Genomic DNA, 27,593 nt, shown 5'->3' on the forward strand with positions numbered 1-27,593 from the left:
CAGTCAAAAAAGAAACAGCCACAGAAGGTGCTAATATTTATTCAGCACCTCCTATGTGCTAGGCATTTTGCTAGACACATTCTTCCATTTGTTCTATCGGTGTCTCTGTAAGACAGTATACCACTTTACACATGAAGCTGCTGAGGTAGGGTGATACCTCAAGCCATTGTGAGAATGGAAAAAAGAGAGTGTATGTTTAATGATGCAGTTCTAGAAAAATCAGCAGCTGATCATTATCTGGTTTGTAAGGTAGCGCCCTGTAAGTCCCCGAATTCCTATTAACTGGTGAATGCCACCAGGAATGATTTGGATCTGCCGTTTCCACCACTGTTAGCCATTGGCCCCAAAGCCTGCACTGGGCCCTGGGCCACCAGGCCTCCTCCCCCCAGGGCAGTGCCACAGCCCAGCTCCAGGCCTCTCCTGGTGCTTGCTCCCTCGCTGCTCCCACTCACCCTTGCCGATCCTTCCCCATAGCTGCTCCCCTGCCCGTGGGCCACGGGGCCATCTGGGCCTCACCCCCTCTTCCTGGCCTGGCTACATTCGGGCTGTTCCATCCATCCATGCTCCGGCATGCAAGCTGCAGCTCTATTTTTAGATTCACTCCTATGGATCATAACTGCTTTTTATTTATTTATTTATTTATTTATTTATTTATTTATTTATTTATTTATGATAGTCACAGAGAGAGAGAGAGAGAGAGAGAGAGGCAGAGACACAGGCAGAGGGAGAAGCAGGCTCCATGCACTGGGAGCCCGATGTGGGATTCGATCCCGGGTCTCCAGGATCGCGCCCTGGGCCAAACGCAGGCGCCAAACCGCTGCGCCACCCAGGGATCCCCATAACTGCTTTTAAAAAATGCCAACACCCTCATCTTTTTCTGTGAATACAGAAGAAGTTGGCCTTCCATCTGCAATATTACCCTGTGTAGGCCTTAGGAAAGAACCCTGAATTAGTGGTCAGCAGATCTGGGTTGTAGGCCTGGAATTCCTGGTAAATAATGGTTTGACCTCAAGCAAGCCATTACTCTTTTTGATTTGTGGTTTCCCCATCCACCCAGTGGATGACGGTAGCTGCTCCTTACATAAGGCCTGTATGCAAGAGTGCTTTCTGCACCAAAAAGTACTTGTAGGTGTAAGTCATTAATTACCCTGCTCTCTGGTCATCCCCAAAGTCCAACCTCTTCTTCTGATGAGCTGGTGCTTAGGCCTGGCCTCACATTAGAAAAACCTAGAGAGCTTTCCAAAGCTGCCTGTGTCCACGCTAAGACAGTCTGATTTCACTGGGTCTGGGGTGAGGCCTGGGGAGGAGCAGTTTTGAAACTCCCTGGGTGATTCTAATGGGCAAGCAGCATTGGGAAACCCTGGTCCGTGGAATGAGGAGGGGACATGGAGTAAACAGTAAGGCTTAGAGACATCCGTCCTCTCCTCCTTTCTCCAGGCGGAGGCTTGCTCTCTTTGGTAGGCCAGAAGGCACACGTCACCCTTCCCCACTCACAGTGGTCTGGAGCCCCTGAGTACCTGCTGATGAACCTGACCTCTCTAGGTCTTGGGTCAAACCTTCAGCTGGGGCACGGGCTTCCTGTTTGTTAGCACAGCAGGCCTCTCTTGAATAGCTCGGCTGGGAAACCCAGCCAACAGTATTTTTACAGATGTTTCGTTATTTTTAATGAAAACCAGCTCCTTGTCCGCACTGGGACCCAAAGCCTGCTGGACGTCTCCCATTGAGGTGCCGGCGGAACACCCACGCCCTACATGTGTCCAAACACCACCTCATCTGTCGTCCCACCACCCCCCACCGCACGCAGATCTGCTCCCCCTGACTTCCCATCTCAGCCAGGGACGTCACCGTCTTTCATGTTCCCCAGACCGGGAAGAGACGTGTGGCATATGTGAAGAAGGCAGATTCTGGAGTTCAACAGCCTGGGTTCAAATCCTAGTGACCTTTGACAAATGACTTAGCCTGTCTGAGCATCAGTTTCTTTTCCCACAAAAGGTGGATGATAATCATTCCCACCTCATGTGATTTGTCAAAATGAGCCAATACCTGTCAAATGCTTGCACGTGATGCACGCTCAGAGAATGTGAGGCTGTGGTCTTTATACCTGCTCCACCCCCACTGAACACATTCAGTCAATGACTCAGAGCCATCAGTTCCAGCCCTGAAATGTTTCTTACGTGCGTGCTCTGTCCCCAGGTGCTTACTTACATTCATTCGCCCTCCTCTCAAGGTCTCCCTGTCTCCAATCCTCTTCTTTAACCTATCCCCAGGATGCCACCAAACCCATCTTTCTGAACTAGAGTCCTATTCACATCCCTTCCCAGTTAAAAATAATAATAATAATAAAGAATTGCTGGCTGCCTTTTCCCCAAACACTGAGTAAGGGCCAGACTGCCTCCCATCCCCTGCCATGCTGTGTATCTTGGGGCAAAGATGCTGTGCATCTTGGGGCGAAGGCTCTCGGGACGTTAGTCAGTTGACCCACTGCCTGTGGGCCTGGAGGGTAACCCCCGAGCTGGCAGGCCAGCTGCACATCCAAAGAGGTGTCCTTGCCTGTGGCTCTCTCATTCGTTTACTATTGCATCACTCCAGGGTGTGGCTGGGTTGAAAAAGGCTCTGGTTTCAGCCACACGGGACTGAAACATATGAAAAAGTGCTCTTTGAAGACACGTTGGTCATCCATTATTTTTAAATACTTTCCTTAAAATGAACTCGCTTTTTCCAGTAGTTTTCAGCTGCATGTTCTACTCCTTGTGAGCTGTAAACAGGATGGAAAAGCTACCAACAAGCTAATGACCTGGCTCATGGGAGGACAGGAGGGGAACAGAGAATGGCAACTTCTTATTCCCGACACTGACTTCTGTCCTGGTGAGTGCTCATTCCCTCCATGGAAAAGTACCCCTGTGGGCTACAGCCTGAGTACCTCGGCCTCATGAGCCTCGCTCAGGATGATGGGCATGTTGGTGGATCTGTCCTTTGGGATGCTGCGCACGGAGCAGTGGTCGTGCCAGCCACACGTTGAGCTGAGATGAGCTGCTTGCACTTAGAGCAATTTCTGGTTGAGCAGCTGTTTGCACAACACCCCTGATTTGGAATCAGCTATGGGATGAGCGGAAGCAAGCGAGACATGTGTCTTGTGACTATACACAAACATCCCATTAAATTCCACAAACATTCCATACTATGGGTAAAAGAAGCCATGAGCTGATGTGCTTTAAGCAAAAGATGACTGTTAAGTGATCCTTGCTCTTATCTGTAAGTGGAATATGCGGTAAGTTCGGACCTGCCTTCTCAGCACTGCGCTTACGGTGAATGCATCTTCCAAGGTGAGTTTGAGGGGTGCCTGGCTGGCTCAGTCAGTTAAGTGTCTGACTTTTGATTTCAACTCAGGTCCTGATCTCAGGGTCATGAGATTGAGCCCTGTGATGGGCTCCATGCTGGGCATGAAGACTGCTCGGGATTCTCCTTCTGCCTCTGCCCCTCCCCAGGTGTGCGTGCACGTGCATGTGCGCTCTCTCTCTCTCTCTCTCTCTAAAAAAACACAAACAAACAAAAACAATGCAAAACAAAAAAGAAACAAAGATGAGTTTGAGAAGGTCAATTTGCGGTGACTGTTCAGAGGTGACCACAGAGGCAAATTCCTTCTGCTGCTTTGCTCTCTCCCATCGCCCTCTGGTGTCCACAGTGAGACATAACCCTCGGAGCCCGGCACCTGCGTAGAGTCCAGCTCACGTTCCCATGATTGGGCAACAAGGGAGACCCTAGTTTAAGACCCAGCCTTGCCACTTGCCAAACTATGAGGCCTATCTCACCTCTTTAAGCTTCAGTTCCCTTACCAATAAAATGGAGATCATAATACCTACAACGCTAGTGCTCTTGGAAGGATTGGAAAGGGAGAAGATATGGAAATCACTTCACGCCATCCTAGAATAAAGAAATTGCTTCAAAAAAAAAAAAACTGCCACTAAAACTCTTGACAGTTAATGCATCCTAACCAAGAAGCATGGGCAAAACTTACAAGAGCACCAATATTTTTGCATTATACTTAATTGTCTATCCACAGTTTCTTTGCTGGATTATGAACTGTGAGGTAGGAAGCGTGTATCTCAAATCATCTTATAGTGTCTGGCCCGTGGCTGGAGCTCAGGAAATAGTTGTTGATTGGATACTGAATAAAAACTGATTTCCCCCAGCCTGAAAGTGATATAAATTTATAGTGTTTCCAAACATCCAAGCAAATCCTCTTATAGGCCAAATGGATTCCAAGGGCTCCACAGTTCAGCTCTCTTTGGCAATTCCACTCGTCCTGAAACACTCTGGCCTTTGGAGTATCTGTATATTTCAACGTAAAGGATGGAAAAGCACACTGATTAAGCCAGGGATGGGGACTCGAGCTCTGAACCCCTAAGGAATCCAAAAAGGAGAATGAGTTCCTAGGAAAAATGGGGAGGAGTTTAGAGATGGAGGCTAAGAACCAGTGGGGATCTTTGGAAGTCAGGACCAAAGCTGCCCTCTTGTGGGTAAAATAAGGGTGCTGGTCCCATCCCAATACACCTGGATTACACTCTGAAGGGCCAACCCAGTTAACAAGTGCCCAGATGAGTTCAATTATACAAATGCACTTGAGTCTCTTGTAAGTCCTCTCAAGGGGCCATTGGGCAGACTTCAGAAAAGAACATATATCAACCATTATGAACATCAATAAATATTTTCTTTACCTGAAAATAATGCTTCTAATACCACAAGTCCACAAGCCCACAGCCAAGAAAAGAAAATGAAGAGGGCAATGAGCAGATTTGTTCTGTCCTTAAACACAAAAAAATATAAGAAAATTCAACTGTGTTTGTACTTTAAATGAGGTACATTTTGGAGGAGAAACTTGCTTGTTCTGACTTGCACAGTCTCTTCATGAGATGGAGAAGATGACTTTGACATTGAGAACTGACCAAGAGCTGGTGATTGCAGCATCATCTGTTCTTCGTCTAGTATAGTCTTAAAATACTTTAAGGAAGGGGCACCTGGGTGGCACAGTCGGTTAGGTGGCCGACTCTTGCTTTCGACTCAGGTTATGATCTCAGGGTCCAGATATCCTGCCCCAGAGTCCAGCTCTGTGCTAGGCTCTGTGTTTAAGATTCTCTCTCCTTCTCCCTCTCTTTCTCTCTCTCTAAAATAAATAGATAAATAAATAAATAAATAAATAAATAAATAAATAAAATATTTTAAAAAACAAAAAAAATAAGATAATTTAAGGAAGATGGAGTTTATCAAAGCCCAAAGTTCTTTGAAATTAACCTCACAGGGGAATTCATCAGCAGGTCAAATAAAGTGCTGGGGTTTATAGCCATTACAGTTTGGAAATAACCGATTTGGGGGCCAGAAAATGACTGTAAAGAACTCCTAAGGGGATTTTGGTTCTGCATCCTTCAAAATCTGGCCAACCCTCCAAAGAGAAATGAGCTGGGACACCTGTGTGAAGACCTGATGCTCTCTGACAGAAGAAGCAAGACTGTAGTGAGATCTTATTCTTGAAATAATACCAAAAATAAAATACCCTCAATTACAACACTTCACCTATTTGAAAAATCATATTTGATATGGGGTGCTGATAAAGTTCATCATTTTAAACTGTTTCAGTTGCTGGGAATAAAGGAGTGCAAGACTCAGATGCACCCTGCTTTTGTGGTGTTTCTATTCTTCTGGAGGAGGCAGGCAATATACCAATAAGCAATATAATTTCAGGTAATAAATAGTTTAGAAAAAATAAATAAGATAATGCAATAGGAAATGATAGCAGGTGAGTGCGAAAGCTTCTCTTATTTATTTTTAATGTTCTAATGAAAAACCTTCAAACAAACATAAAAGTAGAGAGTATAAGGAACTCCAATATGTTCCTCAGATCCAAAAATTACCATTTTTTCCCTCATCTACTTCATTTGGCCTGTTTCTTCCTTCCTTTCTCCTCCTCCCACCCCCCTTCTTCTTTTTTACCTTTTTCTAGTTTTCAGGTTTTAATTGCTGAAATACTTAAAGATGAGTTCCAGTCTTCCTTCAGTTCACCCCAGCCTACTTCAGTATCCATCTCTAATAATTAAGGGCCAGATAAGGTTTTCTAAAACTTTTGCTTAAATAAATTTATAACTCACCATTATATTGTGTAGATTATAAAATTGTAAATTATGTAACAATATGACATAGACCTTTTATAGTAATTATAGTTACACAAATTATATAACACAATTATAAAATTATAAAATAATTACCAAACATTCTGAAACAACATTAAAAATAAAATTTTATAAATATCCATAACCTAGTCAGTCACCTGCACTTAGTAACTACTTGGATTTAGGTGCTTCTTCCATCTTTTAAATAACATTTTTATTTATTTTATTACAATATAACATACTGTTGAAAAGTCCACATACCATAAGGATAACTCACTGAAGCACCATAAAGTAAACACATCTGTGTAACTACCACTCTGGGACTCCAACTTTGTTTTTTTCTCTTGCAATTTCTTTACTGAAGAAACTGGTCATCGACCTTAGTTTACCACACACTGGATTTGCTCAGTGTTTCTTCTATCACTATGTTTTCAGTAAAAATGATCATTGGATCTTGACTCTAGGACAGGATCGAGATCAGTAATAGAGTTGAGCCATAATGAAAACTGAGGCAAAGGAAAAACCAGTAATAATCAGTAATACTGATTCTGTCTGTATTTAAAATTCTGATATTTTGTTCATCATGAACTTTTCTGCATTAATTTTGATTTTGATTTTTGAAAATGCTGCGTTAATGTTATTGATCTTGATCACCGAGTTCTTTGGCATCCCCTAGTGTTGGCTCTGGCTAGAGGCTTGACTAGTCTTAGGTTCAAGTTTTGTCAAGAATACTCCATAGCTGACTGTGTATCCCTTTTGCATCATATTAAGAGAGACTTGCTTTCTGGCTGTCTTTGTTACATTAACAGCGATTATTGTAGGCACCTGGACGACTCAGTTGGTTTAGTGTCTCACTCTTGATTTCTGCTCGGTCATGATCTCAGGGTTGTGAGATTGAGCTGTGTGAGGCTCCATGCTCAGCAGGGAGCCTGCTTGAGATTCTCTCCCTCTCCCTCTGCCACTCTCCCTTCTCACGTGCATGCACTCTCTCTCTAATAAATAAATTTTTTTTTGTTGTTGTTTTTTTAAAGAATGATTGGGCCAGCCCGGGTGGCTCAGCGGTTTAGCGCCACCTTCAGCCCAGGGCATGATCCTGAAGACCTGGGATCGAGTCCCACGTCAGGCTCCCTGCATGGAGCCTGCTTCTCCCTCTGCCTGTGTCTCTGCCTCTCTCTCTCTCTCTCTCTCTCTGTGTGTATGTCTCTCAGGAATAAATAAATAAATAAAAATCTTAAAAAAAAAGAATGATCATTAGAGGATGTCAGCTCTGACCATAACTGTTCCATATCATACTGGAAATCCTAGCAAGTGTAAGAAGACAAGACAAAAAAAAAAAAAAAAGCATTCACATGGAATGGAAGAAATAGAACTGTCCCCCATCACAGATGGTATTAATGTCTAAATAAAAAATCCCAAGGAATCTAGTTCTAGAAGAACTAATGTGTTTAGCAAGGTCATGGATTAGGTCAACATACAAAAATCAATACTTTTCTATACTCACAAATGAACAATTGGAAATTAAAGTTCAAAACATTCAAAATGCTTTCAAAAATGCAAAAACATTACCATCTAGAATAGCTCCAAAAAGAATATGATATACTCAGCTATAACTGTAACAAAACATGTACAGGATCTATATGGTAAAAACCATAAAGCACAGATGAAAGAACCAAAGATTTAAATAAATGGGGAGAGGGGCACCTGGGTGGCTTGGCGGTTGAGCGGCTGCCTTTGGCTCAGTGCATGATCCCAAAATCCTGGGATCGAGTTCCATATCGGGTTCCCTGCAGGGAGCCTGCTTTTCCCTCTGCCTCTGTCTCTGCCTCTCTCTGTGTCTCTCATGAATAAATAAATACAATCTTTATAAGTAAATAAATAAATGGGGAGATAGCTTCTGTTTCTGTGTTAGAAGATTCACTACATTACACCCTGAGTGGCTCAGTCAGTAAGTGTCTGACTCTTTTTTTTTTTCTTAAAGATTTTATATATTTATTCATGAGAGACACACACAGAGAGGCAGAGACACAGGCAGAGGGAGAAGCAGGCTCCATGCAGGGAGCCCAACATGGGACTCGATCCCAGGTCTCCAGGATCAGGCCCTGGGCCAAAGGTGGCGCTAAATCACTGAGCCACCCGGGCTACCCAGTGTCTGACTCTTGATTTTGGTTCAGGTCATGATCTCAGGGTCATGACATCGAGCCCTGCATCAGGCTCCACAGTGGGCATGGATCCTGCTTAAGATTCTCTCTCTCCGCCTCTCTCTGCCCCTCCCTGCCCTGCTGCTAACACTAGCTCTCTTCCTCTCTAAAAAAAAAAAAAAAAGAAAAGAAAAGATCACTATAGTTAAAATGTCAAACTCACCTACTGTAGATACAGAGAAGCTGATTTTTTTTTCAGAGAAACTGATTATAGGATTTATATGTAAAAGTAATGGAGTTAGAGTACACGAAATTTTTGAAAATAAAAGAACAGGTTGGAAGACTCACACTACGTGATTTGAATATATAAGAAAAATTACAGTGATCAAAATAGCATGGTATGGACTGAAACATAGATGAACAGAACAAAATGGAGACTCCAGAGATATACTCATAAAATACAGTTAGTTTTAAAGTTTGAGTTATAAATGACTTATAACAAAGTTACAAATCGTTCAAAGTGTGCAATTTGATAAATTTTGACGTATGTGTGTATCTGTGAAAACATCACCTCAATCAAGATAACGAACATATCCATTATCTCCAGAAGTTTCCGTGTGTCTTTCAGTAAACCTTCCTTCCAGCTCCTCTCTACCTTATATCCTGATCATCACTAATCTGCTTCCTCCTCTTTGTTACTTTACATTTGCTGACATTGTATATCAACGGAATCATAAAGAATGTGCTTTTTTGCCTTGCGTCTTGAACTCTACCTAATTATTTTGAGAGCCACCCATTGTTCATTCTTTTCTATTGCTGTGCAGGGTCCTATTGTATTCATGTACCACACTTGGCTCACTCACTCCTTGTGGATGGACATTCAGGGTGTATTTTGCTTTGACTATTACACATAAAGCTGCTAGGAACGCTCGCAAGCAAGTCTTTGTATGGATGTGCTTTCATTTCTCTTGGGTAAATACCTAGAAGTAGGATGGTTTGATTATAATAGTAACTATGTGTTTAACTTTTAAAGAAACTGGTAAACTGTTTTCCAAAGTGGCTGTACTCTTTTATTTTCCCACCTGCAGTGTATGAGGATTCCAGCTCTGTCACCTTCTTGCCAACACTTCATTTTATTTTATTTATTTATGTATTTATTTATTTATTAAATATTTTGTTTATTGATTGATGAGAGACACACACACAGAGAGAGAGAGAGAGAGGCAGAGACACAGGCAGAGGGAGAAGCAGGCTCCATGCAGGGAGCCTGATGTGGGACTCGATCCCAGGTCTCCAGGATCATGTCCTGGGCCGAAGGTGGCACTAAACCTCTGAGCCACCAGGGCTGCCCTCAACACTTCATTTTACCCGGTCTAAAAGGCATGTGGTGATAACTCATTGTGGTTTTAATTTTATTTTTAATTTTTAATTTTTTAATTTTTAATTCTTTTTCATTGTGGTTTTAATTTGCATTTTCCTAACACTGAAGATCCTTTTCCTAATGTGGAAGATCTTTTCACATGCTTGTCATCCATATATTTTCTTTTGTGAACTGTCTGTTCGAAGTTTTGACAGACGTATGAAAGCAATTCAATTATCTTTTCAGCAGATGGAGCTGGAAACAATTGGATATTCGCATGGAAAACTTGAACCTCAACTTATACCTCCCATCATTTACAAGAAATGATTGAAAGCGGATAACGGAACTAAATGTCAAATTTTAAAAAACCGTAACAGTCTTAGATTTAAAAAAAAAAAAAAGAAAATCTTTGTGCTCTTGGATCACAAAGCAAGATCCTCTAAAGAACTTATAAATTGGAACTGATGAATTAAAAACTTTTGCTCTGTGGAAGACGCTGTCGAGAGAATGAAAAGATAAGCCACAGAGTGGGAGGAAATACCTGCAAATCACATATCCTACAGAGGACTTGTATCCACAATATATAAAGAACTCTGAAACCTCAACAATAAGAAAGTGAACAACCCCAATTTTTTAAGTGGCCAAATGATTCGAACATGCACCTCAGCAAAGAAAATATGTGGATGGCAAATAAACATATGAATAGTCTTTCATATCACCAGCTCTTAGGGAAATGCAAATTAAAAACCACAGAGAGATGCCATTATGTGTATATTGGAAAGCCTAAGACAAAAACCCTGATAATACGAAATGCTGACAAGGATGTGGAGCAACTGGACTCTCAGGCTTGGTTGGTGGAGCACAGTATAGTGTAGGACAGACGCTCTGGAGGACAGTTTGACATTTCTTGATGGAGTTAAACATATACTGAACCGTTTGACCCAGCAATCTCATCTGTAGGTATTTGCTACAGAGGAGTGAAAACATACACACAACCTGTGCACTAATGTGTAGTAGCAGCATTATTCACAATCGCCCCCTACTAGAAACTACTCAAGTATTCTTCATTGAGTAAATGGGAAAAAAAAACTCCCCCAAAACTCCCATGATACACCCATACAATGGAAATACACTCAGCAAAAATTAGGAACAACCTAATGCTACACACAGCAGTGTGGAGAAATCTCATGCATTATAGCAAGTGAAAGAAGCCAGTCTCCGAAGACTACATGTTGGATGATTGCCTTCATATGATGCTCTGGACCAGGCTGAGCTATAGGACCAGATAGATCAGCGTTTGCCAGGGGGTGGGGGCAGGAACCGAGTACAAAGGGGTAGCATGAGGGAATCCTTTTGGGTGTTGGAATTGTTTTGTGTCCTGCTTGTGGTGGTGATTACAAGAATCTATACATGTGTGAAAGTCATAGAACTGTACAACAGAAGCAGAGTCTGTGGTATGTAAATTTAAAAAAAAATTCATTTATTTATTCACGAGAGACACGGATCGAGGCAGAGACACAGGCAGAGGGAGAAGCAGGCTCCCTGCAGGCAGCCCGATGTGGGACTCGATCCCGGGACCCCAGGACCACAGCCCAGGCCGAAGGCAGACGCTCAACCGCTGAGCCACCCGGGTGCCCTTGTGTGCTAAATTTTTAAAGCAGTAAGAATGACCGATGGGTGGTTTCAGGTGTGTTGTGGCTGACTCCTCCTCCTGCACAAGCCTGAAGTGCTTGGGGAATGAAACAAAGGCCATTGTGGCCGGAGATCAAAGATCCGGGGAGAGTGTGATCAGCGACGTGAGACAGATGCACAAGCCCAAGCAGAGCCACAGAAGCCCTTGGAACCGAATCCCGCTTCCTAAAGCTCGTCCTTGCTGCTATGCGGAGAATGGGTGCATGATAGTGAGCTATGGAAAAGGGCTTTTTCGTTTTTCAAAATGCTTAATTAGAAAGAAAAGTAATCCTACCTTGAGAGGAGAGGGCCTAGTAATTGGAACATTTGACTGGGACTAAGGCCTGGGAAGGGAAGAAGGGAGCTTGCTGTTAGAACGCTGCTCTGTCTTCGGGCGCCCGGGTGCCTCCGTCAGTTAAGCATCTGCCTTTGGCTCAGGTCATGAGCCCCAGGGTCCTGGGATCGAGCCCCACCTTTGGCTCTCCACTCAGCAGGGAGTCTGCTGCTGCCTCTCCCCTCGCCCATTCCTCCCTCCATCCCACTCCCCCCCCCCCCACCTCTTGTGCTCTCTCTCTCTCAAATAAATCAAGTCTTTAAAAAAAAAAAAATGCTGTTTTGTTTTGTGCTTGGACAGCATTTCCCTGTCTGGCTAACTCTGGTGACGCGGGGGCAGGGCTTCTTCCAATGTGTTTTCTTGGCCTTCTGTCCCAGAACAAGCAAACGCGGTGTCTCCAGGCCTTCAGAGGGTCCCAGGTCCAGGGTGACCTGACCCAGACCACAGAAGCTTCGTTGCCAGCCTCTCCCAGCTCTCGGCTTGGGCCCTGTTGCTATAAACACACCAGTCAGGAGGCCTAGGCAAGTTCGGGCACCTCCCCAGACCTAGGTGCTCTGCTGTCCCAGCTGCTCATGGACAGGAGAGGCTTACCCTCCCTGGGAAGGGCTGGCACCTCTGACCTCAGAAAGCTCTGGAAAATGAGTGTGGTCAAGACTGTTGGAGGGCTCGTGAGTCACCGCTTTAGGTGGCTTCTCATTTAATCCAGAAAAGAGGTGATTCTCAAGTGCCAACAGTGGCGTCTGTTTGCTGGACCCCCTGGCTGGCGGCAAAACCACCAACCCAAACCCCCCAAGTCCAGGCTGACAACATGGCTACACAGACATCAGCCTGTAGTAGACGGACCGGGAGAGGGAGAGAGATTTGAGACCGAGCTCTAAGAATCCTTGACTCCCTCCTTTTCGTGGTCCCTGGCTAGCCAATTCTCATTCAAAGGGGGCATTTCATTTGTTTCCTGGATATTTCTGCACCTCTCTCCTGCTTTTTTCTCCTCTTCTCAACCCTGGTCACCTTCGGCAGGGGCAAATGTCTCCCCCACCGAAGGGTCAGGCCTGCCTCCACTGGGATCACAGCGTGAGGACTGCAGCCAAGCTCCGTGGCTCAATTTCAAGTTCCCTTTTAAATGGAAACCATTTGATACGCTTTGCCAGGGCCGTCCTGAAGTCTCAGACTGCACCGAAAGCAAAGGGGAGAAGTCCTGACTCATATTTAACTCTGCCCACACAAAAACTGGTCGTTAGGCTACTCTAAAAACAAAACAAAAATAGATTTCTGAAGAATGGAAGATAAAACTCACCTTTAATCAGCACCAGAAACCCCAATGAAAGAGTCTTGGTTGGTGGAGCTCCCCAGGTCATCCCACGCGTTGTCTTTCATGTGTTCACTGTGGTCAATGTTGAAATTCCCGGGATCACGATGACACCGGGGAACCAAGACAAGAGCTGAATTGGGAGTCAGGAGAGGTGAGATCAAGGCACAGATCTTAGGCCAGATAGTCCTGCAGCCATGAGGACACCAGTGACCCTGGACCCTGCAGAGTCTTGGTTTCTTCGTGTAGAAAATAAAAGGCTAGGACTTTGTGTCTCCAAAAACTTATACCAGGAGACTTATATCAAGTCTCTGCTTGAATATCCTGGTGCCACCCCAAACTAATTCAGCTACAGTTGCCTCCCTCGATCAGCCCACTCAGGTGAGCTCCTTTCCCCCTCTACCTCAGTCAATGGGGGAATTGTAGGCTGTGACCTAAGTGATGGCTTCCCTTCTATATTAAAGGTCATGCTCCCCCGTCCCCCACTCCATATCTGGGAGAGAAATGAGGATTATCTCCCTTCTCCCACGTCTGAGTTTCCCCGGCCCCTGGCCCTCTGAGGTCTCTTCCCTTCCTGGTGGCTCTGGGTTCTGTGTGGGCCCAACTCAGGTCAGCACGGGGTTAGGCCACACCAGCATCCTGCTCCCCCCTGAATCATGGCCTACGGGAGGGGGAAGACAGACTCATGGGCCTCTCACTCTCTTCACAACATGAGCCTGCAAACGTGAAGAAGTGTATTAGACTTTCCCAAAGATCGGAAAAGCTAAAGTGACAATGTAGAAGAGGGAGGATTTTAAATGGCCACCAATCCCATTTTTCTTGGACAAGCATCTAAGAAATGAAACATTTCGCAGGAGGAAACTCTTCAGGTGGGTGCTCTCTGGAACCTAATCTTGTTGCTGTGACCTTATTCTGTGCCTTCCTTCTGGAGAGACAGCCTTCCTCCTCGGACCTCCCCACTCTGGGCTGTGCAATCCCTCTTATGCTTGGGAAGCCCCGCCTCCCATCTTTAGAGACTGGCCTGTCATGCAGCGATCTCCCAGCCTCACCCTTTTCCCCAGTTCATTTTTTTTTAAATTTTTATTTATTTATGATAGTCACAGAGAGAGAGAGAGAGGCAGAGACATAGGCGGAGGGAGAAGCAGGCTCCATGCACCGGGAGCCCGATGTGGGATTCGATCCCGGGTCTCCAGGATCGCGCCCTGGGCCAAAGGCAGGCGCCAAACTGCTGCACCACCCAGGGATCCCTTCCCCAGTTCATTTAACTAAGTCTTGGTTACTCTGTCCAGAATGGCTCAGTACAAGAGTCCAAGATGACCTTGGGCTCTCCAAGTCCCTCAGAGTCAGGGAAACTGAGGAACCCCATATATCTGGCCCTCTTAAAAGTGTCCCATCAATGTCCCATCAATGGATTGAAAATGGGCCTCTTTATGCTTCCAAATATCCATGTGCTAACAGTGCACACATGCCCCTTGCAATGACAATTCCCAGAGAGCACAGACTAATTTTAGACCCTTATGGAAAAAAAACAAAATGGACTTTCCCTCCCCAACTTCCCATCCTTTGCAAGACGTCCCCTGGGGTTTTACTTTACATTCTTTTGGTGACCAGAATATGCTTCTATGTTCAACTCTTCCCCAACCATTCTACTTTCATTTTTTTTTTTTTTTAGATTTTATTTATTTGTTCAGGACACACAGAGAGAGGCAGAGACACAGGCAGAGGGAGAAGCAGGCTCCATGCAGGGAGCCCGACTTGGGACTCGATTCCAGGACCCGGGGATCACGCCCTGGGCTGAAGGCGGCGCTAAACTGCTGAGCCCCCCAGGTGCCCCAACATTCTACTTTCAAATAGCGCTCCCTTAGTCTGGCCAAGAATATGAAAAGGGGCCCATGGGCCATACAGCTTTTGATAGCAGCTTTTCCTTGTACTACGAGAGACGGATGAAATTGTTAGCTGATGGGGCCAGGCTGCTCTTGAGCTCTGAGTGTGTGGAATGGGGAGTGCCATGTGTATGTGCAGGGATAATTCTCCCAGTTAGAACAGCAATAAAAAAGGTGATGTCTGGGGGATCCCCGGGTGGCTCAGTGGTTTAGCACTTGCCTTCAGCCCAGGGCCTGATTCTGGAGACCCGGGATCGAGTCCCATGTCAGGCTCCCTGCATGGAGCCTGCTTCTCCCTCTGCCTGTGTCTCTGCCTCTCTTTCTCTCTCTCGATCTCTCTCTCTCTCTCTCATGAAGAAATAAATAAAATCTTAAAAAAAAAAATAAAAGCCTGCAGGTGATTCTCTCGGGCAGCCGGGGCTGAGGACCACCGGCGAGTGGGGATGAGGGGATGAGGCCTGACTACCGGGAAAAGGTCCCATTTTGTTGCATCTGAAATGAATTCTGCACCTTGTTCTCTCAGACTCCTTTCAGCCTCCCAGATTCTGGGTGAGACCTCAAGTAAAGGGGGGGCCCGGGTGGCAGGTGCTAGGGTGCGGCCGCTAGGGGAGGTCGTGGAATGGCGGTTACCCCCAATCCCTGGGCAGGTTCCCAGCACTGATTTTTAATGTGAAGAGATGACACAGGGCGCGGCACAGAGTGGATTCTTCCACTAAATACAGAACTTGAGGAAACCAGGACCGCGGCACCAGAGCCTGAGTAGGCGGGGACCCCCCTGCCACCAGCAGATGGCGACATTACAAATGCTACAATAGGGCCGAGGGCCCCCCCCCCCCAACAACAAGGCCAAGATGAAAGCGCTGAATCCCTGAGCCTGGGGGCATGAGATGGAGCACAGATGGGGGGTCTGTTCCTCTGGCTTCGGCTCTTTATCCTTTTTTAAGATTTTATTTATTTCTTCATGAGAGAGACAGAGGCAGAGACACAGGCAGAGGGAGAAGCAGGCTCCATGCAGGGAGCCCGACGTGGGACTCGATCCAGGGTCTCCAGGGTCACGCCCTGGGCTGAAGGCAGGTGCTCAACTGCTGGGCCACCGGGGCTGCCCGGCCCTTTATCCTTTTATAGAAGTGGATCAACAGATTGTTAAAGGGAGTTAAAAAAAAAAAAAAAGCAAGGCCCATGGCCCCTCTCTCCTGGGAGGCCAGGCGCTGGGTGACGTCTGTGTGCCCCGGGCACTCGGGAAGGGAGGCCAGGCTGGGCACTCCACCAGCTTCCATTGCTCCTTCGGGCTTTTCCCACATGCATGCTCCTCCGTCATCAAAAAGTGAAACAAACCCCTCCCGGAAGCCTGTGGGTGCCCCAGAGTAGCACGTCCTCAAGCTTGCCTCAGTTTCCTCAAGCCAAGGGGCTGGGCTTCTGATGTGGGCCAAGCGTCCAGGCTGGGGGGGCCGGGGGGCGGTGGAGAGGCCCTCCACGGTCCATTACCCAAGGAAGGGGAGCAGGGCCCCAGCACGGGCTCCGCTGAGCCGTGTGGCACCGTCCCAAGGCCCCCCCGCCGCACCCCCGGAGTGGGCATCAGGGCCCTGCGACACCGAGGCCGCCCCTGTCCCCGGCGCTGGCCTCCCGCCGGACCCGCCTCCGGGCTCCAAGACCAAGGCCGGGTGGACACACCGGACGAGGACAGCAAAGAGCTTGTCCTTGCTGAGGGTGAGCCGGGGGCAGGGGGCGCCCGGGGCCGAGCGGTGGCCCACGGGCAGGTGCAGCCCGGGGACGATCGGGGGGCGGGGGGGAACCTGGCTGCGCGGCCAGACAATCCCCACTACCCAGGTCGGGCCGGGCAGGCTCCCAGGGGGGCTGTGGCCCCCATGGCTCGGCCCTGCCGCAGGCTGCGTCTGTCCCCATCTGCAGGCGCTGTCGCAGGGCTGACTCCGAGGCCTCCCGGATGCCTCCTCTTCAGTTCTCCCCGTCGTTACACAAAAACAGCGTTGTCTGAGCCCATCCTGCGTCCAGCCGTCCGCCGACTCTTCTGCAAACACCGTGTCGTCATTTAAGTGGCATCGGCTCCCCGAAGTGAGGTCAGGTCTCTCCATCTTCTTTGCAGAAGGGGAAACCGAGACTTGGCCACGTCAGGCCATCCGTCATCGCAGTTTATGCTCGTAGCTGGTGTGCGACAGAGCCAGGATTTAAGGCCCTGTCTGGTGGACCCCATGCCCTCTTGAATCTGCGGCCTAAGTGTGTGCAATAAGCACAACTTTGTTCCGACACACTCAGAAGCGAGAATAGTCACATGCTAGTGTGGCCAGCGTCAGGAGGATGGCCACTGTCGGCCACCAGGAGCCCTTGGCTCTAGCCCAGTTTTTCATAAAAACAAGAGGCGAAGCTGCTGTGCTAAAGTTTTATGGGGAAGAGGAGGTAATCCCAGGGCAGAGACATGGAGAGAAAGGGGAAAAAGCAGAGAATAAGCAAACAAACACAAAATGGTCTATTCTGAGACCATTGGGTGGGTTAGGAAGGATGGCGTGGCCATGCTGGACATCTCTGGGGAGGCCACAGAACCACCACACCTGTTGGGGAGAAGAGTGAGGAAGTCTCTGTCGCTTCCTCCCTGTGTCTCAGGTCTCTCGCTGGTCAAAATCCACCCCAAGGGGCACTAACTAAAGCCCCATCCTTCTGGGTTGTGTGCCTGGGCCCTCTGGGCAGCTCTGCAGCCAACCTCAGTGAGTCCAGGTCAGGCTGGATGCGGATCCCGGAGCTGTTTCAGATGCTATCAGGATGGGGACAGAAAGGGTCATGCCCAAGTCCGGTGCTCGCCCCCAGGATGGCCGAGAGCCCTGCTGTATTGGGAGGTGGCTGGCATGGCAGCAGGGGCTCCCCATTGAGCAGGACCAGGAGAAGAGTGTGGGGAGGGCCAAGTGGGCTCCAGGGCTCCAGCAAGTCTGGCTTTCCATTTCCTGCACGTTCAAGTCCAAGCTCCCTATTTTTTTATTTTTTATTTTTTGCTTTTTTATTTATTTTAAGTCCAAGCTCCTTAGCATGACACTCAACACTCCCTGGCCGGCAGGGAAGTGAGGGCTCAGTAGACTTTCCCCACCAAGTCCAGTGTACCCACATACCCTGCTTCACGACCTGCATTAGCCCAGGAGGCCCCCAGATGTGAGAGAAAGGCACCTAAGTGGTCACAGCCCTGTGGGTTCTGGGGTTGGCTGGCAGAAGCATGTTTGGGTGTAAATTAGATAAAGAAAACACTCCTTCTTCCTGGTCACAGCTCACACCAGAGTGCACAGCTGGATTTCAATGTGCCCTTGTCCGCCCAGGCCCGGAGGCCCGGCCAACCAGGCTAGATCCCAGACGAGGAAGCAGGCCCAGAGAGGCACATGGCCTTGCCCAAAGTCACACAGGCCCACACCTGGACTCAGTTTCTGACTTCAATTTAGAGGATGCCTCCTAATTTACACCCCACCCCCCACCTGTCCCGGAGCTCAGCTGGGCAGCCTTGAGGCTACCCTGCCCCCATCCTGTACAGAAGCACTTTTTGAAGTTTTCCGGGTGCATCTGGCACTGACCCCATGTTCTGGCCTCTTCTAGTGCCCAAGGCCATGAGAAAAGGCCTGTACCGGGTTTTCCCTTCCCCAGACCCACGACCCGCAGAGATTCGGCCCCTGGGGCCTTTGCCAGGGACCTCATGGGGAACGGCTGCCTGACTTCCTGTTTTCATATTCTTTCCTCCTCTGCTTGTTTTTTCTACTTTGTTGTTCTTTGGTCCCTTTTGGTTCTCCTCCCCTAGCCCACCCTGCAAAACCAAACTTCATTTTATTGTGATTATTTTAAATCCATGTTTAGACAGGAAGACTTTACCCCTTCTTGTTTCCATTTGAGGAACTGGAGCCGAGGCCTGGCCCCCCCACCCTGCCCGCTTTCTCTCCCTCCTCATTCCCTGTGGTTTATTTCCCAAAGGAGCATCTTCAGCTCCCACAGCAAAGAAGAAACAGCCTCAGAAGCTGTGCCTGCGAGGACTGTGTGAATTCAGGATTCCGGCTGTACTAGAAATTTCTCTTTTGCTGTCATTGTGGGCAGAAGGGAAGGGATCTGCTAGCTCTCCACCTCCCCCATGTTGTCGTTAGCTCCCTAAAACAGAAGATACGGCCTCTGCTTAGAGACTCCCCACTTAGGGGCTCCCCACTTCCTCCAAGGTCAAGTCTGAATTCCTTAGACCTCATCCAAGACCCTTCAAAGGGGTGCCTGAGGCAGCTTTTCAAAACCTCCTTCCCTCTTATTCCATCTGCTTCTCCCGCCCACCTCCCCACCTCCTCCCTTCCAGCCACAGCCAAGCTCCCTATCTTTTCTGGAAAGGAAAGTCTTCTTTCCTTTCTAGTCTCCTCTTCTTTCTTATTGGATCAGTCACTCGTCTTTATATCTGTTTGCCTCCAAGTGCTCATGTCTGGGGTGAATGGGCTTCTCTCCTATCCTGCATATGCACAGTGTGTGCATGTGTGTCTGCGGGACGTACAAACGCTTGGCTAACTGTCCCGCTGAGAATCACTCCACCACTAGGGCCCGGGAAGGCCTCTGTGGGAAGGCAGGATCCGGAAAGGTTGACCACTCAGTGTTGACCTGCCACAGGGAGCTTGTGGATCATTTCGCAGGAAGCCAGAACCTGGGGCAAGTGGAGAAGGAATGCTTATGTCTTCAGGGAGTGCTTATCAAAATAGAGTTTTGAGGGGATCCCTGGGTGGCTCAGCAGTTTAGCGCCTGCCTTTGGCCCACAGCGTGATCCTGCGGTACTGGGTTCAGGTCCCATGTCGGGCTCCCTGCATGGAGCCTGCTTCTCCCTCTGCCTGTGTCTCTTGCCTCTCTCTGTGTGTCTCTCATGAATAAGTAAATAAAATCTTGTAAAAAAATAGGGTTTTGGAAACAACTGCATCAGAATCACTTTGGGGTGGAGGAGGAGTATCTTTTAAAAATTTAGGTTCCTGGGACACCTGAGTGACTCAGTGGTTGAGTGTCTGCCTTCGGCTCAGGTTGTGATCCCAGAGTCCTGGGATCGAGTCCTGCATAAGACTCCTCACAGGGTCCTTGCTTCACCCTCTGCCTATGTATCTCTCTCTCTCTCTCTCTCTCTCTCTGTGCTTCTCATGAGTAAGTAAATAAAATCTTTAAAAATAAATAAATAAAAATAAAATAAAATAAACATTTAGGTTCCTGGACCCTGACTCAAGCCTTATGAATTCAAATGAATTCAAATCTCTAGAGGTTGTCCCAGAAATCTGAATTTTAATCGACTGCCAGGAGATTCTTTGCACCAGAGTTTGAGAACCACTGATCCACGTGCTCTGGGAGCTGGTGTTTATGCCTCTAAAACTGCTTGTCAAGGTCACTCATCAAACTGCCTGAATGTCTAACTGAGTGGTTGCTTTTCAGACTGGATTTGTCTCCTGTCTTTGGTGGCGTTTGAGTCACTGGAATGTAGCTTCCTTTTTTGAAACTTTAGACTGGCTCACTTGCTCTGACACTTCCTATTCCTGGTTCATATCCTAACTTTGTAATCATTCATTTCCATCTCCTTACCAAGCTCTTCTTCTTCCAAATGCCCGCTAATGAGGGGCCTTGGATCTTCATCCAGGTCCTGACCATGGCCCTGTCCTTGGCAGGCCATACGAGACCTGTGGCTCCCACCATGGCACACAAACACGGTTGGAGTCTAAGTCGATGTTTCCAGCACAGATGCTCTCTCATTGGCCTCCATCCCTTACCTAAAACTCCCTGCTAGAGCTCTCCGTTGGGATGAGCATCCCAAGTCACACGTTTCTAGAACTGTTCTGTGGCTCTTCCTCCTCTAGTTGCTGCATTTGTGGGAGGTGTCCACTGGGATACTAACCTGGATGCCTGAGGGCCACCCCATCCCTGCCAAGCTAGCTGTGTTACCTTGGACAAGTTACTGATCTCTCTGTACCTCCACTTCCTCATCTGAAATATGGACACAATGATGGTACCTACCTTACTTGGTTGTGAGAATTACATTCATTTGTGTATATAAAGGGCTTAGAGTAGCACCTGGCATGGTGGAAGTACTTGATAAATTGCAGTTATTGATGATAATAATGACACTAATAAATACTTAGTGGTTAGCAATCATTTTTATTATTCTGGTCTCTTCCTTCTCTCTTGATGCCTGCTCACCAGTCACAGTCCCTTTTCTCTCTGTAATACTCCTTTTCTCTGAAATCTGCTCCTTCTTTCCAATCACCTCTGCTCTTAGAGTATCCTCACTTCTTCCCTGGACTTGTCTAGGACTGATCTTCACCTAGACTCCTGTCTCCTTTCTCACCTTCGAGGTGCCTCCTTAAAGGCAGAGTCTGTGCTTTATTTTTTTGTGTCCCCCGGCACCAACTGAGTGGATATGATTTATAGGATAAATAGATCAAATGATGCATGGATCGATGGATGGGTGGATGGACAAAATCAATGTATCATGTAGAAATCTTTGAAGGGGAAACATGTCTTGTAAATCAAGGTGGTAGTGGGCAGTCAGGAACATGGGTAGGCAAACTGTAAGGAAGGTGGGATCCGTGGAAGGTGCTTCTGAACCAAAAAATAGCAATGGCTTAATCAATGATGTTAATGTGTCGAGGAAGTGTATCTCCCCAGAAGGAATGGGATCTGTAGAGACGTCAGAAGATAAAATCTACAATTGGTCAGTGTCCAGTTATTTTCAAGGGAGAGAGACATTGGGCCTGATGTTCAGGGCTTCCCACTACTAGATGGAGGGCACTGTCATCAGACAGATATTTTCCTAACTTGTATGAAATATTCCTCTGAGCCTTGACACTTCCTTTCTTTTCATTCCATCCTCTTTGTGGGGTGGAGCTTTTCTGATGACTAATTTAGTCTGGGTTGCTGATAAGAATTGTTGTATCCTTGGAAAGTCCTTGGATTTTATTTTGCTAACAATATCTCATGAATGTGATTTTTTCGTAGGATTGTTCCCAAGAGCCCAATCAGCTCCGGATGCACCAACAACACTGAGTTTCTGTGCCTATGAGGCTGATGACCAGATCTGTGATCAGAGTAAAGTCACTTGTATGCTGTCCCAGGCAAACCTGGGAAGCCAACTTGAGTCCCAAATTGTTGGTTTCTGCAGTCACAGATTTGTGTTCTCCAGTGACATAATGTCTGGTTGAGTTCACTCAAGGAGTCCTATCTTCACCATCACCATGCTTGGGAAATGAGACTTAAATCATTGGAAAATCCCCTTGCCAATTGGCCCTCTTGGCATTTAACTTTGATAATTCTTCTTTCCTTGTTTATTGACCCCTGATTGATAAAATGGAACAAAGATGGCAAATATAAGGCATACATATTGCCACTACTCGCACCCACGTTCTTTGCGCACATTACTAATGAATCATGGCTTTCTTTTCTAGCAAAATGGAGGTAGAATTTGGCCTTCCAGGAAGACAGGACAAATCCATTAAATTTGTTAGATGAGATGCAGCATATTTATCATTTCTGCTCTAAAGGTGTCTTTGCGCTTTTTCAAGAAGTAGTATCTCAATTATCTATGACTGTATGACACGCCAACCCAAAATTCAGTGGCTTGAAAATACAATGTATGTTCTCATGATTCTCTGGGCCAGCACTTGAATTGAGCCCAACTGGGGAGTTCTGACTTTGCCTGGCTGCAGTCAGCAGGTAGCTCGATGGGGACTGGAGGGTCGAAAACAGCCTTGCTCACGTGACTCCAATGTGCTTTTCAAGTTCTGTTTGTATCACATTTACTAAGGTCTTACCAGGCAGGCAAAGGAAGCCCAGAATCAGTGCGGAGAGGGCTCCATGAAGACCTGGATTCAGAGAGGCATGATTCATGAGGGGCCATTTCTGTTAACAGTCTACTCCAGATTAGGTGGCATTTCATTGACCAGAAACTTCCTGAGTGCCTACTATGAGCCAGCAACGGTGCTTGGCACTGTGGATAAAATGACAAAAGGATTGGGAAGCACTTTGAAGACTGGAAAGGCTGTGGCTAGAAGCAAAGAGGGAAGAATTAAAACCATGATCTGAATCACTGCGGGTGCAACAATCCATGTGTGTGCGCTTGTGCGTGTTTGTAGTGTGTGCTCGATGGAAGAGGGGCATTGAATTATTTAGATAACTTCTTCTATTCTCCATTTCATGTGGATCTGCGCAGCCTAGGTTAAATGAGTAGCTCTATTGTTGTCCATTGTGATATGCCCCTTACAGCTTTTTTTTCCCCAGACTCTGAAACATTTAAGACAATCACATAAGTGTATTCTTCATGACCACAAAGAGCCACTTGAGGTTTTTTCACCCCTAGAAACCTGGCCAACTCTGAGACTGAGGCTCATGCTCACTGACTCTGATATTTCCTCCCTCCCCACATTCCTGCCACCCACAGCTGCTCCAGTCTGAGCAAAGTTCAGAGGCCAAATACTTACGGCCTAAGCAGCCTCTCCAGTGGTGATGGCAAAGAGACAACTCCACTTGTGAAAACAAACAGTCATCCTTTCCATTTACACAGCTCTTGGGCCTTATTTTCAAAGAAAAGTGTCCTTTCCCTCACCAGATTGTTCCCCAAATCCTTGGAGTTAGGCAGGGCGGGTAACAGAGGGGGGAAACTGAGGCCCAGAGAGGGGAAGTTACTTTCCCCGGGAATGACAAGGCTGGAAGCAGAGCTCCGGTTTCCCATTCCAGATCTTGGCTCGTCCAGCGGTCACACCACCTTGCTCTCCTCAGCCCTAGGAAGTCTACTCTAAAAACCCTTCTGGGGTTTTCCACCCCATAACTTACTTACAAATCCCCACTTCAAACTTGCTTTACTTTTCATTCACAGAGAAGGAAAGAGGGGAAAACATTAAACATTTCCCTGGGGCCTAACTTCCAAATCTTTTGTTGCTAGGAGGAGATAGCGGATTCTCTTTGAAGTTCCAACTTCCACCCATAAATGATACAGCCAGCATCCTCCTGATGGAAACCAGAGGCCCAGAGCCAATTTCACGGTGACAACACACCCTGCCCCCTCAAAACAAAATGTGAACCAGGAGAAATTCAAAGGGAACATCAAGAGAAGGCTTGGAGAGGGAACTACCTTTGAAGGAAGTTCAGTGTACAAGTGACAGGAGCGCCCTTGCCCCCATGCTTCTAGGAGGTTTGGGGTGAGATGCAGGCCTGCTTGGATGGCACCTATCACCTCCTTCCCCCTAAGTTCATCTTCCTTGGGAGAGCTGACTTTCTTTTTTTTTTTTTTTTTTTAATTTTTATTTATGATAGTCACAGACAGAGAGAGAGAGGCAGAGACACAGGCAGAGGGAGAAGCAGGCTCCATGCACCGGGAGCCCGATGTGGGATTCGATCCCGGGTCTCCAGGATCGCGCCCTGGGCCAAAGGCAGGTGCCAAACCGTTGCGCCACCCAGGGATCCCAGAGCTGACTTTCTTTATCACCACCCTGGAGCACAGGAACCCTCTAGAAAGCTGAGACTGGAGAAATATCCTGATCCTGTAGGATCCTGTAGGATCACCTGATCCTACGGTGTAGGTCTGGGAGAGTGTGAAATAGTGATGCTACTACTTCCCCACATTTCCCCGTGTGTGGCAGACGCGGTCGTCTCTCTGGTTGGGAAGAGAAGCTTAGAGTCCTGCGTAGTATGACCGTCGAGGAAGCCACTACAGCTTGACTAGGCTGGCAAGAGGGAGCGGCTCTCTCTACCACTCAGTAGTCCCGGTGACCCAAAAGCTTTGACAGAAGTGAATGTGAGGTGGATTCGAGCTCCTGGAGCTCCTGAGCCAGGCAGCAAACACAAGGGGCATGGTCAGCTATGAAAAAGCGCTTGTTGCTATGGGAAAGGTGCCTGGAGGGCCTTGGCATTGGCATCAGACCATCAGAGTTTGCCCGGAAGTTTTTTCCATGGTCTTAACATAGGATCGATGATGGGTAATCCATCTGTAAGATTCAGAAAACACAAAAGACTGTCAAGGGTCACAAAAGAAATACTCTGCAGTGTTACTAAGCACATGCATCAAATGAGTGAGGAAAACAGCAGAGCAGCTAAAGCAGGAAGGGACAGTCCAGCCGAACTGGTTTGGTGCCCTGGTGACCTGCTGAATTGACGGGACCAGAGTGGGAAAGCAACTCCCTGAGAGCCACACCGCCCGTCGGCAGAACCAGAGCCCAGGATTCTCACTCGAAGGCCAGCAGTCTTTTGACTTCACAGCACAATCTCCCCTTTATTCTAAACCCTCCCCCGTAGTCCTCTATAAATCTGCCCCTGCACCCCTTCGCCACCCAGCCACCTCCTTGCTCCGGGGGAAGATGCCCAGTTTACGGAGTCAGCCACTACGAGGCTCAGTGTAAGTTGTGCCACCCAAGTGTGGGGGGGATCTGGAGCGGAGCAACCTCTCCCTACTTCCTAATAAACAGGACAATTTGCGTTTCTGTTCTGAGGCCTTTGGATTGTTCTCTGGATCTCAGGGTAGAGATGTTAGGCGAGAAGTGGGTTCCGTGTAATAATGGGCCAGGAAATTCCTGCAGAGTTTAAAGACGCATCTCCCAATTCACCTGTGGCCCGCTGGAGGGAAGGAGGGGAGAGATGGGGCACAGGAGCATGCTGATGGTGGGTGAAGGCCAACAGGTCTGCTGTCCGTTGCACACACTTCAAGAGCATCCAGACCGGAGGCTCTAGAAGCTGAGTAACCCCCATAAGTGACTTTGAATTAAGAGCCCCTGCTTTTACAAGAAATCGTATCTGAATTGTGGCCCTCATTCTCACAGCTGCTGTTTCCAGCTGTCTGAGGAATCTGGAGAGTTCCTTTCTGATCTCGTACAGTGCAAAGAGCACCGCATCTGGAACCAATAGGCCTGGGCTCCGGTTCGTGGGTTGTCCATTCCCTGGCCCCACCACGTTATATTGTTCTTCTAGTACTTCAGGCCAATCTCTGGGTTTCATTTTCCTCATGTATGAAAATCAAGGGGCTGCAAGCAATTTCATTTCCAGGAGTGTATCCAAAAAAAGCATTAAGAATTTATGCAAATATTTAGTGGCATGAATGTTCATTACAACACTGTTATTAGTAGAGCAAACGTTGGAATAACCTAAATGTCCAACCACAGGGGACTGGTTACATTCACTCAGTGGTTCTGATAATAGGATAACACACAGGCCTTAAAATGATGTTGATAAATGTATCTACGGCACAGAAAATGTTAGGTAAAAGGGGGAAAATCACAAAAATGGTACATATGGGTTGAATTCATTTTTGTGTAAAAAAGGTCCATTTGCATGTGTGTATAAAATATATATAGCATATTATGTATAGCATAGCATTTATTATACACACTCTACGATGCATATTTCATATTCTGTATTATATTATGTATAATAGCACAGACATATATTTTTACCTAGGAGAGCATTCTAAGGATCTAACGTGGTGTTGATGGTGCAAAATATTATCCAAATTGTAGAACCAAAATTTGACTTCCAGGAATGTATCCAAAGAAAGCATTAGGAATTTATGCTATTTACCTAGAGGGCTATTTTAATTATCCGATATAGTATTACCAGGGATTGTTTAACACGAGTGAGATTATAGGTATTTTACCAATTTTTCCCCCTGTTGCTTGCCCGTATTTTCTAATTTTCTATCATGAGTAATGGTGCATTTTAAAGAGAGAAAGCAATGAAAGAAACTTTATTCTGACAAAGCGGGGTGGGGGTGTGGGGGTTGGCTGTGATTATGGAGGTCCATTCATGCCCCAATATTCCATGCAGGGGGACCAGGAAGAGCGGCGGGATGGGGAGGGGGGCCCCACGCCCTGGGCTGAGAGCTGGGGAGGCCAGCATCTCCCTCCCGCCTAGGCCTGTGTGCTCTACATAAACGCCCTCTCCACCCAGCCTCGGCTCCACTCCATCCCCCCGTTACTCATCCCTCGCTTTCGGCCTTATTTTGACTCACTCTTCAGACATCATTTCAAAGGAATTTCTGTTTAACCACAGCGCCCACATGAAGAATCCTACTAAAACTTCATTTTCACTAAGTTTCAGAAGACAGATGACTTAAATTAGCTACACTGGCCTTGCAGGAAGCTCCCTAATCCCCAACTGCCGGTGCAGTTGTTGCTGGTGGGTCTGATCTGCTGCGGGCAAGCTCTGTTTCTCTCTCTCTCTCTCTCTCTCTCTCTCACACACACACACACACACACACGTGCACCCACAAGCGTGCATGCACACATACACAGGCACACTCACCCCTACATCCACAAAGCCCAGCCAGGCATTAAACCGACTACATGTGCCCTCTTCTGCTTGAGTCCCCAGCGTGGACTGGTCACTGGGACCAGTGGACACACTCCTTGTGTGGCTGGGTCTCTGCTTTCGTGGTTAAAAGGAAAGCACTGCGGTACCCCCATCAGTGTGGGCTCGGCGGCCATGGAGCGGTTCTGTATGACGGGCTTGGGGGGCCCTCTGGATGAACTGTCCTATCCCTCAGGGTACTCAGACATTCAGGCCGCATCTGGGGGTGGCCTCTGCTCTCTCTTCCTTTCCTCTGGATGCTACTTTTCCTTTTTGTTTATCTTCCCCTCGGGCCCACTCTGGGGAAGCTCTCCCACCCTTCTCGACCCCTGGAGAAGTTTGTGTGGGCTTCAGCATCTCTTGGCTGGCCCCCTTGGGGATGCCTGGATGTTTTTCCTTGAATGGCTGAGGTCCCCTGGGGCTGCCTTGACCCT

General features: G+C 47.4%; 1 long non-coding RNA gene across 1 annotated transcript; it reads left to right on the top strand.

The window, feature by feature from the left end:
* The first annotated feature begins 761 nt into the window (after nucleotides 1–761).
* Nucleotides 762–22,115, top strand: LOC121480913. The gene is made up of 3 exons (XR_005985141.1): nucleotides 762–2,865; nucleotides 16,762–16,928; nucleotides 21,829–22,115. It is a non-coding gene; the product is annotated as an uncharacterized LOC121480913 (long non-coding RNA).
* The last annotated feature ends 5,478 nt before the right edge of the window (nucleotides 22,116–27,593 follow it).

This window comes from Vulpes lagopus, chromosome 2 (assembly GCF_018345385.1).
Source record: "Vulpes lagopus strain Blue_001 chromosome 2, ASM1834538v1, whole genome shotgun sequence".
Taxonomy (NCBI): Eukaryota; Metazoa; Chordata; class Mammalia; order Carnivora; family Canidae; genus Vulpes; species Vulpes lagopus.